Genomic DNA, 15,483 nt, shown 5'->3' on the forward strand with positions numbered 1-15,483 from the left:
CCTATGCAATCAGGCCCCTAGTTAACAGCTTCACGGGTCAACCCTCACCAAGTCCATTAAAAATTCAGAATTAGTTGTCTAGTGCAATATCCATTATCCAGAAATGGTCCCTACGTGACATTAGAAAGGAGAACAACAAGCATCCTGGTACATGTGATAATGTACTCAAAATCTTATCTTCAGTTTTAAGACTTCCAAGTAGATGAAATAGTTCCCCATCATCAAGTTGCCTTTTTTTTTTTTTTTTTTAACTGCAATTACTGGTCAGAGTTTTTTCATTAGAAACATGTCAGAAATCACTGAGCAAATAAGTAAACGCTAAGAATGCTGTGGTTCTTTAGAACTTTAAAGAAAGCAAATTAGGCTTCTGGAACATCTCTGAACCTGCTCTGCACCCTCTCCTTCCAAGAAGCAAAATAAATAAATAAAAGCAAAATATTCACTGTCTGGAGAAGAGATTACTAGGGAGACATATGACAAGGATCTGTGTTGGAAGGGACTGAATATTTTAATTATGTATACAAATGACTTGGTAGTGAGAGCAAGATTTGCAGATTACATTAAACAGTGAGGGAGGTATGGCACAGTAAATAATAAGGTGCCCAAATGCCAAGCAGCAGCTGAGGATTTACATTACTGTGTGCTATATGTGAGCTTAGAAGATGGAAAATGCAGATAAGTGTAAACAAATGTCAAATAATATGCCCAGTGGCCAAGAAATATAGAAAGTGAATTCGAGATCAGAGGAACCGTGCTGCAGCATAATGATGATCCGGAGAGGAAGCGAACACAGGTTTGTCACACCCAAGACGAGCTTCTAGGAAACCCAGAATTATTTGAGAAGATTAGGATGGAAGAGAAAACCCACTGCAACTTGTACACAAACACCCACTTGATACCTTCCAAACACGAGGGCACTGGCTTCTTGGTGTAACTCATCTGTGATCTGTGGGTATCCTGCTGTTATTAAAGGAATAGTGAGGTGTAGAGGCTGGCTTTAGTTAGTGCTAGCTCTGCCACTGGCCAGCTGGTCAACCCTCACCAAGTCTCTTTATATCCCTGAGCCTCAGTGATGTTCCTCATACCCATTTAAGGACCTCTTAGCCAATCTTTATGACAAACCGTTACAGGTTAGCTTTCTCAGGGCCAAAACCCCTCTTTGTTGAGGTGGTCCAAGCACCTGCCAGGGCCTGGGCATTTTGAAGACTTGGCACACATTTCAACTTAGAAACCTTTGCTACATGAATGCTTGAATCCTTTGTAACACATGAACTTTCATGATTTAGTTCATTCCTTGTTGAAATTTGGTTTTTAAGAGTCTTTTCATTTTCAAATAAAAATCTAGAAGTAAAGGAAAAACCTGATGAATTCAAGAGGAAAAAAATGGATCTTAACTGCCTGGATTTTTTTTTTTTTTTTTTTTTTTTTGCCAAAATATCTGAGTTCAGAATCATTTAAAAGCCACTTGTTTGAAATTCCTGCCTGGAGGGCAAAGTGCGTTGGTGTTACAGTTTCCAAAGTATTTTCATATTTATTATTTTAATCTTCACAACAATCCTTTAAGAATGATGATTATGAACATACCACCCATTTTATAGAAGAGAAAAAAATCACCAAGACTCAGAAAAATTAAATGACTTACATGAGGTCAAGTGGTCAAGTTCTTTAATTATGCAAATATTTCAGATGAAATTGATAAAAATGAGGAGTCTCTAACACAGTTTAGCTAAATAGATTTTATTCTTTTTATGATACAAATTAATTCCCTAGAGAAGTTGCTATGGACCAATGAACCAGTCACATACCCTCCATGTGGATCCTGGCTTCCTCACACTTAATAATTGGATGACTTTTCACAAGTTACTTAGGTTTTCTAATGTTTAGTTGCCAGCTCTGTAAAATAGCAATCATAATTTCTACTTCATAGCATTATTGTAAATATAAAATGAAATCACACATTTAAAGTAATTGGCAAGTACTAAGTACTCGAACTCAGCTATTAACTATTAAGAACAAGATCTTACAAGATGGGCTACAAAAAGCCTGAATTATACATTTTAACACATGTAAAATGAGCTCAAAAAGCAGTATTTGAGGAATTGTAAGAAGACAGTGTTGACAGAACAAAGCAGGATATAACTCAACATTCAATATTAATTTGTTTATAAAAATAAAAATGTTTGATAAGATGATTGGAAAGATGCTTCAAAGTATTTGCAGTATTCACTTTTTTGTGTTGAAATTATTAATATATTAATACTGACACTATTTCACTGGCCTTACCAGAAACAACCCTTTTGGTGAATCATCTTGTTTACTTAACCAATGGAAATTCTGTACATCGAGGAATGAGCTGATCTAGCCTGAGCATTGCGAAACAATGTGTGTGCTTAATTAGTGAACTCTGCAAAGAACTGAGCACTACAAGAACACAGTCCTGCTCAAGTGGGTTCTTCATTAGCTTGTAGCCTATTAGTACTTCTGTCATGTTCGGACATACAAAAACAAGAAATCAGAACTTATGATCTAAAACATAACTTTAAGAGCACCTCATAGGACTCCCACAATGTATGCTTGAAAGAATACAAGCCCAGAGCAGTTATGTGACAGGGCAAAGTCAAGCATCTGGCTATAAGCACAGGCCGTTCAAGAGTCCAAGTCTTGCCATTTGCAGACCCGTGATTTCCCCTCAACATTCTGAGGTCTAAGTGGAAGTATGACTATGTATCCAGCCAAAATTGCCTTAACCGTACGTTAATTAGAGAAAGAATATAGGTTTCAGCATAAGTAGCTAAAACAAGGTAGTGAAATTCAGAATAATTTTTCAACACATCATCAAGGTTGCTTTTCCTTGCTGTTCAAATGGAAACAAAATACAGTACAAAAAAAAATCAAAAAGCAAAATCTCTTATAATGCAGTTTCTACCCAGGTAATAGTTTTGTTCTTATCTTTAAAGGTCACAAATATCCATAGTGCTATTCAGTCATCAGGAAAAGGTAATGCAAAGAGGACAAATATTGTTTCATGTAACAATTACATTTCACTGAAAGGCAAAGTAATATGACTTGCATAATCTGAGATTTTTTTAATTACAAAGGAAAAGACCCCGAATCCCCTTTTCATGAACTCTTCAAATAATAAAAAATAGGCTCACAAGCCAAAGAAGGCAGAATAATTAAGATTCATGACTATAAAGAGCGAAGAAGGAAGCTGGGCTTTCACAGTGAGAACTAATAACGTAATCATGAAAAAATAGGAACAGTGCCCTGGGAGAGAGAGGGGGACTGAGACCTAAGAGTAAGGTTATCTTCCTGTGGATTTCAAGTGCAGAGCCCACACACCACTACAGATTGTCATGCTGCTGAGAGGAAACGTGCACTTTGCATTTAAGGAGTAACTCCAGTTCTGAAATTTGAGCAGCAGTTAAGAGTAACTTCTAGGAAGCTCACTTCGGCATCTTGCTTGTCTTCCCAAAAAGAACCTGCCTTTACCATTTCTAAATTCTCTATCCAAGGCTGCTCTTTAGTCTCAGAGATCTGCGCATTGAGAGTTGCATCAATTACATTCAAAGTGAGCAAGTCTTTCTTTCCTACCTTGATAGCAAGCCACATTCGTGCAGTTGATGTGGTCACCCAGTAATTCACCTCTTCAAAGCACATGAAAATTCTTAAGGAATAAAAGACATAACTTGGAAGATAAGATGACAAGGAATAGTAACTGCAAGGTATTCAAGTTGTATGACTTGGCAGCATAAATAAAAATTGAGAGAAATAGGCCTAAGAATGCATTTTACACATAAAAAAAAGTGTAATTGCCTTTTATGCAAGATTGTTAAAGGCAAAAAAAAAAAAAAAAAGGCCATTTACAAAGCAATTAGGTGTTATCCTGGGGAAAATGTAACATTAAAAAGAATATTACAGTCAATCGTTCAAAGCCTTTTCTTGTGCCCTGTGGGGTCCTATGCTTTCAATGTGCAATTGAGGAGGTGACCTACTAGAGATATCTGATGAGGTTCTACAAGCCAAGCTGCTGATGGCAGAGGATAGCTTCATTACAGTGCGATAACAGCCTAATTCTGCTGCTTATTAGAGACCCGAAGTGCCCCCAAATATAATTGGATATTTTTCCCCATCTGAATTCCAACATCATGGCTAGTCATTGACAAGTGACAAATAGAGGACATACTCAGCATTGCACAGAAATTCCAAGGACACGACACTAAATTGAGGAAAGCGGATTCTAAATATGAACAGTCAGGGAAGGTAAAGAGAGATGAACAGCAGAGACTTTTTCCCTTATATTAACCTTGCAATCACCTCTTGCTTTCCTTAGTGCACTCTTACTCAGCTGAAGCCTCTCATTCTATAGTCTTCTCACATTTGAGCCACTAAATACAAATCAGGGGCTAATGATTCAGAATACTTACTAATGTGGTTCACCTGGGACTTTTCCAGTGGGAACTCCAGTCGTGAATTCTGCCTCCCAAAAAGGACATTGTGCTTGGTGTGTCTTATTCCCAGGAGTATATGTTGGAATTTTACATTGAACTATTTATTTTAGATTATGATGGGAAAGATCAGTGTGTAAAGGGGACTCTAATAGATTTGTCAGTATAGGCTATGCTACAATTAATAACGAAGAGCTTTTTAGAACAGTGATGAAGATCAAATATCAGACTGCCTGGATTTGAATACCACCTAGCTTTGCCAGTTAGGTCACCTTCACCAACTTCCCAGCTTCTTTTTTGAGGTGGAGTCTTGCTCTGTCACCCAGTGTCTCAATCTCGGCTCACTGCAACCTCTGCCTCCTGGGCTGAAGCAATTCCCCCGCCCCAGCCTTCCGAGTAGCTGGGATTACAGGTGCCCACCACCATGCCCAGATAATTTTTGTGTTTTTAGTAGAGACGGGGTTTCACCATGTCGGCCAGGCTGGTCTCGAATTCCTGACCCCAGGTGATCCACCCCCTACTCGGCCTCCCAAAGTACTGGGAATACAGGCATGTGCCCCCATGCTCAGCCCTTCCTGGCTTCTTAAAACGCCAGTGTTTTCATCTCTAAAGTGGGCATAATAACAGTACATGTTAGCAATGATTCAGTGAGATAATCTCTTAACAGCTTAGCACTGTACAAAACACATTGTCACCAAATGTTAGCTTATGTTAGGAAAGTGTTAAAGAGAAAATGAGCAGAGAACTAAGGTCTATTTTTCTTAACGGATATCCTTTAAAAAATGACAAAATTGTGATACATTTAAACTCCTCGAGTAGAGATTCTCAAACCCTAGCATTCATGAGAACCACCTGGACAGTTTGTTGAATTTTACCCACCCCCCACATCCTGGGAGTATCTGATTCAATAGATATGGGGTAGAGGGCTGAGAATTTGCATTTCTAACAAGCTTCTAGGTGATGTGGATTCTGCTGGCCACAGAACTACATACTGAGAGCTGCTGCTATAGCAAAAGGAGAGCCAGTTGATTAATTGGGCACTCAAAACGTGTCAACCACTCTATGTACCTATGGCATTTACTTCAGTGAGAAGCACTGATCTTTCTATCCAGATATAAAAGCCACATTTCTAAGCCAGTCATGAATATTGCCATTCAGTTCTAAAAGGTTGACAAGTACTACGACATTCTCCTGGGCAAAAAAAATTATTTGCACTTACATACATATGATTGGAATCAATTCTGGTCACACTACTTAATAAACAGATTTTTGTATCTATTAATGTGCTTTGGTGGGTGAATAATGTACTCTGCCCTACCCTCCAAGATTTATATGCCAAAGGATTTGTCATACCAAAATAAAAAAGGAACACAGGGGAATGAAGTGATGGGTCAGGAAATTAAGTTCATAATAAAAGTTTCATTTTTCAAGATTCCTTATTCTGGCATTAATACAAATTTCAATATTAGTAATTATCATTAGTTATAAGTAAATTTTTAATAAGAATGATGTAAGATATTCTAATTACTTTTTTCTATCATTATCAGCACTTTAAAAATACAATATGCATAATAAAATAACACCACAAAATAAACTGAAAATTTAAATCTATGTTTAAAATTCTCCATGAGCACCTGGGGGAGTGGAATTTTTTTAATAACTAGTTTAAAATGGAAATTAAAAAAAGGACTATTTTAAACCCTTGAAACTTCCCATTCAAGGTAAATAATAAGGACATTTCTATCTACTTCTCCCTTTTACTTAAAATATTATTCAGGGCATAATCTTTTTTTTTTTTTTTTTTTTGAGACGGAGTCTCGCTCTGTCACCCAGGCTGGAGTGCTGTGGCCGGATCTCAGCTCACTGCAAGCTCTGCCTCCCGGGTTCACGCCATTCTCCTGCCTCAGCCTCCCGGGTAGCTGGGACTACAGGCACCGCCACCTCGCCCGGCTAGTTTTTTGTATTTTTTAGTAGAGGCGGGGTTTCACCGTGTTAGCCAGGATGGTCTCGATCTCCTGACCTCGTGATCCGCCCGTCTCGGCCTCCCAAAGTGCTGGGATTACAGGCTTGAGCCACCACACCCGGCCCAGGGCATAATCTTTAAAGCCAGTCAAATCAATAAATGCTACGCAAAAGCCTGGTATGGGAACCAAGCAACCTCATCAATGCCAGCTTTATAGTACAATAACATTCTATCTTATTGAATGTTAAGGTATAAAGTACAAATTAAACATGGCAATATAAGGAGTGTGTAATTCCACTTTTGTCTTGTTAGAATGTATTTCTTGACTATAGTCAATTTGACCTTCATAGCAATGACCAAATGAAGCAAATCTTAAAACAAATGGATAATGGAAAATAAGCCTTTACTTGGTGAATTTTAATATATTCTGCTTACAAATCACTAGTAAATAACTTTTAGAGCAAAGTTTCTTACAAAATGCTTTAGTCTTATTATCATTCAAATAATAAACTGCAAATTCCTACTAATTATTGGTACCCAAGCCTATTGGATTTCTCCATTTTTCTTTCATCTTTATCTTGGATCTTGATCTTCCTGAATCTTTTAGCCAAGAACATGTTCAAAGAACTCTAAACTCAAAGAAAATTCAATGTGTGATTTAAGAGGAAAGCCTTTCATTTTCATTGTTTCATTGTAAACAAATTCCTTTGACTATTTGAGATTTTCTTCTAACAGAAATAAATGAAATTTGGAGAAAAGTATTTTGGTGGTAGTTTGAGCATTCTCCTTTAACCAAAGCAAAAACCAGAGTTCGTTTTTCTTTTGAAAGCAGACAATAGATAATTCTTCTACAGTGTAAAGCAAAATCTAATTTTCATGAAATTCTATTTGTTAGTCAAATTATCCCATTCAGCCCTTTGGACATAGGTATTTTCTAGAAGTTAAGATTGTTGAGACATAAGGAATAGAATGTGATTAATGAAGATTTGCTGAAGAAGGAATTCCAGACACATCCAGTGACTGTTTCAGCAATGGTGGAGGTCACACTACCTACAGAAATAGCTCTTTACCATGCTGTGTAATACCAGATGCCGCATATCAGCTAACTTTGGGAAGACGCACTAATTCCAAGCCCCTTTTGCCTAGGTAATGATCATTAATTGAGCTCCTATCTGCTAGCCATTGTACTGGAGACACCACAAGAAGAAAAGAAAGACACATTGCTCATCACATCTTCCCTTTCTGACACACACACACACTCTCACTCTCTCTCGCTCAACCTCCCACACAGAGGGTTTGCAATCCCCCGGAGAGAAAAGCTACATACACTGTTCTTTTCCTTTGGTTTCCATCTTCTGCTCCTGTACTGGAATTCTGCTCATGTGCTCTAGCCACACTGGAATTCTTTAGGTCTTTAAAGGCATGACGCTACTTCCTATCCCAAAGCCTGAGCATACTCTTCCCTTTCACTTGGGAAATGCTGTCTGCCTTTACCATGTAACACACTGTTCATACTTCAGGTGTCAGATTAATGCTTTCTCAGCAAAGCCATCTCTAATCCCCTATAAGATGTCCTCAGTACTTGCCTTGTAGCATGCATCACAGTAGATAACCATGTATTTGTGGACATTTCTGGTGCATATCTATCTTCTCTACTTGTCAACAGCAACATCAAATGGGCTTGATTTCTTATCATGTGCCATGCTAAGTGTTTGGAATACAATAAAGACGGAATTTCTATTCCATGCAACTATATGCTAATGTTAGAGAGATGCAATGATCTAATAAATACTGTAATAAATATTATGAGACAAATACGCAAGATTTTGTCATTGTAACATTAAAGGCCTGCTTTAAGTAATGGAAAGCTGATGCATCAGGAATCAGATGGTGCCAACAAAAAATATGTGCCAGGCACAGGAAGAGCCAGTGCAAAAGGCTGGGAAGAGCCGCTTCTGGTGAAAAGGGTCAGAGGAGGATAAAAGAGCTGGAACTTAGCAAGCAATGGTGAGAGAACTGTGGCAGAGGGATGAGAAGGCAAAGTAGGCAATAGACCCTATAGATCTCCCAGTCGAGGAAAGAATTTAATTCTAAACCAATGGAAAGAGGGAGATTTTGGTACAACCTAGTGAGTAGTAACATAAGAACAAGTAGTTCGCTTAAAGAAAGAATGGTAAGGTACAAAGAGCATCAGAAGTGATATTTGAGCCATGTCTTAAAGGAAACTTCCCAAAAGAAAAAGGAAAGTTTGTTAAGTCTATGCACTTGGTCTTTGCAACAGATTTCACAGAAAACTGTATTGAGAAACAAATGTCCTTTGAAACAAACGAACTTCTTAGTGCCCCAGTAAAATAATATCAAAGGCTGCTATGAGCAAGAATAAATACTAGGTTGGTGCAAAAGCAATTGTGCCAATCTATACAAAGTGTCAGCCCAAGTCAAAAGTTTGTTCATTTGTCTAGATCAAGGAATGGCCAGCAAAATGTTTAGGATACTGCTGGGCTACATACACAGTTGCAGAAAGTCAGACCACGGATGAAATCGCAAGCTTGGGAATTCTTGGGGCAGGAAAAGGAGATGAACTATGCAAGACACCGGATGCCTGCTTCTAGAGTCCTCTACTCAAGGAATATCAGAAAGTTTATGCTTTCCATTCACTGCAGAAAAGTGAGGTGTTCCAATAATCATCAGGCAAAACCTACAATTGTTCTCAGGTTATGTGACTATATTTAAGAAACCACCCAACTAATGGAACACAAACAAAAAGCTACTATTTTCTGACCCACTCTACACTGTACCATAGTAATCTGTTTTGGGTAGGTCATTACTTGCAGGTAAGATCAATATTAGCACACTCAGTCCAAAAGCCAATCAGGCCAGTAAACTGTCAATTCTGTAAGAGCAGGGACCATGTGGATTTGCTCATTAACTTGGCATAATGTTTAGCCTATAGTAGAGGCTCACTAAACATTTGTTGAATGAAATAATACACACATGATAAAAATAACACTATTACAAAGAAGCATAAATGATATGTAGCATGGTAGTTGAGGAGGATAAATATTACTTCCCACCAGGGTGCTCATGAAAACTAGCCACGGTAAAAGAAATTTGAGCTAGATATTGTAGGATCATAATTATAATGATAGAAATGACTATGAAGATGAAGATGAGAATGAAAATAACAGTTAACTATATAGCGCTAACCATCTACTAGGCACTATCCTAAGTATTTTCATACAATTAATTCATTAATTTCTAACAAGCCTGTGAAGTAAAGCCTATTGTTCTAATTTTTGAGATAAAAAAACTAAAACAGATTAGATGTGCTTTTGATTAAATGTGCAAGGAGAGCACAATAAAAACAAGAAGTCAATAAACTCAGTAAATTCTAAATTAAAATGCAAATTACCCCACCCTTCATTGTCCACAGATACCCTCACAACAGCCACAGAGACAGGGTAAATAAATGATGCCCTCCCAAAGAACATTAGTAGAATCTATTTATTGAATGTGCTGAATTCAAATGGCTTTTTTTCCCATACCAGCCTTCAAACATGGGGTTTTTGGAGGCACCTTGACAGTTCCTATAGTTCACTTAAATGGATGATTTCTTTCTAAATCAAACAGAACCCAATTTCAATGCAGTTCTTAGCTCTTCTATTGGATGGGATGGAAGGGATGAGCAATGAGTTAAAGCGTGAAAGGAGAAAGAAAAGAATGATATTCATAGGACAAAGAAATAGAGCAGAGAAACCACTCTAAGGCCAGTGGTTTCTCTGCTCTAAGTTCTAAACACAGCTTTCTCTTTGTATTAGTCTGTTTTCATACTGCTATAAAGAACTGCCCGAAACTGGGTAGTTTATAAAGGGAAGAGGTTTAACTGACTCACAGTTCAGCATGGCTGCGGAGGCCTCAGGAAACTTACAATCATGGCGGAAGGTGAAGAGGAAGCAAGGCACCTTCTTTACAAGGCAGCAGTAAGAAGAAATGCTGAGCAGAGAGGGAAAAGCCCCTTATGAAACCATCAGATCGCGTGAGAACTCACTCACTATCACGAGAGCAGCATGAGGGAACCACATCCATGATTCAATTACCTCTACCTGGTCTCTCCCTTGGCATGGGGATAATAGGGACTTGGGGTTTACAAGTCAAAGTGAGACTTGGGTGGGGACGCAAAGCCTAACCACATCACTCTTTTACTAATTACCTTCTCCTAGAAAAGTTGCTTAAATTCTTTGGGCCTCACTTTCTTCATCTGCGTGAAAAGATTGGGTTGGATCATCTTTAATATTCCACTTGTCTACTTCTATGTAGATTTCCTAGTGAACTGGGAATTAAGAAAGCACATCCCTGTCCATTCAGGAACAGAAATCAAAGCTTCCATATCTGCTGGAGAAAATAGAAGTTGCTATAGTGAGAATAGCATCAATTATTAGTTACACTTGCTCCATTGCTTTGTCACGCGTTGACACTGAGCCAGGTGCAGTGAGAGATTTGACAAGCTGCTCTTACCTTCCTCACAGTTGTTAGGACTTTCATTTAATTTCAGTAAATTAAGAAGCTGGTTAAGAATTCACTGTGGGAAAGGCTATTTTTAAAACTTAAAAAAAAATTATCACAGAGGTCACCGATGCTGAGACAAGCATCCGTTCATAACCGGCCTTCCCATGTAAGTGCATGAGGTCGGTGCTTTATGATATACAAACAGCTGAGCAGTCTGGGACACACTTTGATGATGCTCAAATTATTAAACCTTGTTAACCTCTCAGGGACAGTCAGGGGACAACTATAAATAATGATTCTGACAGGTTTCAGGATTTATTTCTAAGTTATTATTTAGTATCCAAGAAATAAAAATGGTAGTCTGGATTCAAGATATCTGAGCTCTGATACTGGCCCTGCCATTGATATCTTGTGTAATTTTGTGCAAGTCATCTAACCTCAGGAAGCCTGTTTCCTCATCTACATAATAAAGGAGTTGAACTGAACATCATTCAAACAAACATACGGTGCTCTACTAGGCACCTGGGAAACAACAGTGAATACTAGTGTAGTATATTAGTGTATAAGTTTGGGAGCGAAATGCATGCAAATAACTGTGCTGGAGCCCAAAGAACTAGATGGAGATACTGGTCCTTGCCTTGAAACGCTAGAATACTATGCTACACCTGCTTCACCTATTTGTTCATCATCCGAAGTCCTCCTTTCCACCAAAGACACAGAAAAAGGAAAAAAACATTGCCCAGAAAATGCTTGACATACTCCTTCCTTGACCATACACTTGGATTCATTGAGAAGCTGTCTTATGACTCATTCATTCAACAATTAGGTGCTAAAGATGAGCAGAGCAATGCCAGGAAGATCCAAATGTAAAAAATTGTCTGTCTTCAGGAACTCACAGGCTATTGAGAGACCGAAACAAACATCATGGTGAGCACAATAACAGAGGATTACAGGATGCAATGGAAACACACAGGAATTGCACTTCCCCTAGAAGAGGGAAGCAAGGAATGAAGGAATACCTGAGAAGAAGAAATTCTAACATACTGTTGTTTATCTTCTTATCAAAGATCTTATTAAAGGTAAAGTAATCCTATCTTGTTTATTACCTATTCATCTGTTTATATGTTTATTTTCTTCCTTCCCTGTAACTTTTTTCTGTTGCTGCTATAACAAATTACTGCAAGTTTAGCAGCTTAAACAACACAATTGTTTTATCTTACAGTTTTGGAGGTCAAAAATACAAAATGGATTCAATAGGCTAAAACCAAGGCATCAGAAGACCATTCCTTCTGAGAAGGGGGAGAATCTGTGTCCTTACCTTTTCTGGCTTCTAGAGGTCTTCCACATTCATGACCCCTCCCCTCCATCCTCAAAAACAGCATCACACATCTTTCTGTACCTTTTTCTGTAGTCATATCAGTGTCTGACTAATTCTGTTCTTCTGCCTCCCTATTCCACTTTTAAGATTTTTTGTGACTATAATTGGGCCCACCTGGATAATGCAGGCTAATTTACCTAATTTAAGGTAAGCTAATTAGCAACCTTAATTTCACCTGCAATCATACGGCCCTCCTTGCTGTCAACTAACATAGTCACAGGTTCTGGGGATTAATGAATGGATGTCTTTGAGGGAACCACTATTCTTCCTACCATATTCCTCTTCTAGAAAAACTCATTGCAAACAGAAACTTTACCTTTACCCACTATTGTATCTCCAACAGGTGGAGCAGCACCTAGGACACAGAAGATTCTCTATAGTTATTTGTTGACTGAATGGCTAATTGACAATGGTGATACCACACCAAAAATAATCATTAATTTTTTAAATATTCTTTATTGATTAAAAATGCTAACAATCATCCAAGCCTTTAGCAACTCACACTTTTTGCCAATAGAGGGTCTTGCATCCATGTTGATGGCTGCTGACTGATCAGAGGGGTGATTGGTAAAGGTTGGGATGGCTGTGGCAATTTCTTAAGACAACAGTGAAGTTCACTGCATTGATTGACTCTTCCTTGCAATATTCTTCTGCAGCATGCAATGCTGTTTCATAGCATTTACCCACACTAGATTTCTTTCAAATTTCAAACAATCCTCTTGAACCCTGCCACACCTTTATCAACTAAGGTTATGCAATATTCTAAATACTATGTTGTCATTTCAACAGTGTTCACAGCATCTTTGCCAGGGGGCGATTCCATCTCAACAAACCACTTTCTTTGCTCATTCATAAGAAGCAACTCCTTACTCACTAAAGTTTTATCATGAGATTTCAGCAATTTAATCACATCTTCAGGCTTCACTTTTAATTCTGCTTTTCTTCCTGGTTTCACCATATCTGCGGTTACTTATTTTTTGTTTCAATAGCTTTAGGGATGCAACTGGTTTTTTTGTTACAAAGAATGAATTGTATCATTGAACTCTGGGATTTTAGTGTACCCATTACCCAGATAGAGTACATGGCACACAATAGGTAGTCTTTTTATGCTGCACCTCTCTCCCACCATCCCCACTTCTGAGTCTCCAATATTCACTATACCACTCTGCACACCTCTGCATACCCATAGCTTAGCTCCTACTTATAAGTGAAAACCTGTGGTGTGTGGTTATCTGCTCCTGAGTTACTTCACTTAGCATAATGGCCTCCAGTTCCATTCAACTTGCTGCAAAATACATTATTTCATTCATTGTTGTGTCTGAGTAGTATTCCATGTGTATATATACCATAGTTTATTTATCCACTCATTGGTTAATGGGCCCTTAGGTTGATTCCATATCTTTGCAATTGTGAATGGTACTGCAATAAACATATGTGTGCAGGTGTATTTTTTATATAATGACTTTTTTTCCCTTGGGTAAATACCCAGTAGTGGAATTGCTGGATTGGCCAGTAGATCTATGTTTAGTTCTTTGAGAAATCTCCATACTGTTTTCCATAGAGGTTGTGCTAATTTAAATTCCCACCAGCAGTGTATAGCATTCCCTTTTACCACATCTGTGCCAATGTCTATTGTTTTCTGACTTTCTGATAACGGCCATCTGGCTGGGGTAAGGTAACATCTCATTGTGGTTTTAATCTGCATTTCCCTGATGATTTGTGATACTGAGCATTTTTTCATGTTTGTTGGCCATTTGTATATCTTCCTTTGAGAAATGTACGTTCACGTCCTTTCCCACTTTTAATTGGGATTATTTGTTGTTTTCATGCTGATTTGTTTGAGCTACTTGTAGATTTTCAATATTAGTCTCTTGTCAGATGCATAGTTTGCGAATATTTCCTCCCATTCTGTAGGTTGTCTGTTTACTCTGTTGATGGTTTCTTTTGCTGTGCAGAAACTTTTTTGTTTAATTAGATTCCATTTATTCACTTTTGTTTTTGTTGCATTTGTTTTGGGGGCCTCTTAGTCATAAATTCTTTGCATAGGCCAATGTCCAGAAGAGGTTCTTTTAGGGTTTTCTTCTAGAATTGTTACATTTTCTGGTCTTAGATTTAAGTCTTTAACCTATCTCGAGTTAATTTTTCTATATGGTGAGAGATAGGGATCCAGTTTCATTCTTCTGCATGTGGCTGTCCAATTTCCCAGTACCATTTATTAAATAGGGAGTCTTTTCCCCAGGATATGTTTTTGTCTGCTTTGTGGAAGATTCGTTGGTTGTCAGTATTTGGATTTACTTCTGGGTTTTCTGTTCCATTGGTCTGCGTGTCTACTTTTATACCAGCACCATGCTGTTTTGGTTACTATAAGCTAACATATCCCAGAAGATTTAAATATTATAGCAATATGGGAATAGAGGCGTAAGTTTCCTTTTAAGAGCAGGCATGGGTGTGGGATGCTGCATTTGCTTTCTACGGATGCTATAACAAAACATTATAAACTTGGTAGCTTTGAACAATAAAAATTAATTACTTTTAAGTTCAGAAGACCAGAAATCTAACACCAAGGCATTAGCAAGGTCAATTCCTTCTGAGGCTCTGAAAGAAAAATCATCCTAGGCCTCTCTTCTAGCTTCTGGTGGTTGCCAGCAATCTTGGACATTACTTTGCTTGTAGACATACCACTCCAATCCCTACCTCAATCTTTCCATCACCTTCTTCTGTGTCTCTCTGTGTCCTCCCTTCTTGTTACAAGGACACCAGTGCTTTTACCAGATCACCCTAAATCCAGGATGAGTTCAACTCAAGATCCTTAACTGATTTCATCTGCAATAACCCTAAGTCCAAGTAATGTCACATTCTGAACTTCCATGTGCACATGAATTTTGGGAGGAACCTATTCAACCCACTCCAAATGCTCTTCTTGTTCTATGACTTACAAATGCAGTGCTTCTCAAGGTTCCAAATGGCCTCAGGATGGGTGTCTCTGGGTCTACAATGGTCAGAAAATACTTTCTACTATAAAGTTAACAGAGACTCTGCAGAAATTTCTCCCCTTTTCTCCTGCATCATGGTTTTTTAAGTACTTCTTGGAAAGAAAATTGGCTGCACTAATACAGCTCTTCAAATAATTTATCTTTATCAATAAAACCTCAGGAAAATTAAACCATAAAGATATATTTCCAAAATGC

This window comes from Trachypithecus francoisi, unplaced genomic scaffold, assembly GCF_009764315.1.
Source record: "Trachypithecus francoisi isolate TF-2019V2 unplaced genomic scaffold, Tfra_2.0 Lachesis_group10, whole genome shotgun sequence".
NCBI classification, from domain to species: Eukaryota; Metazoa; Chordata; class Mammalia; order Primates; family Cercopithecidae; genus Trachypithecus; species Trachypithecus francoisi.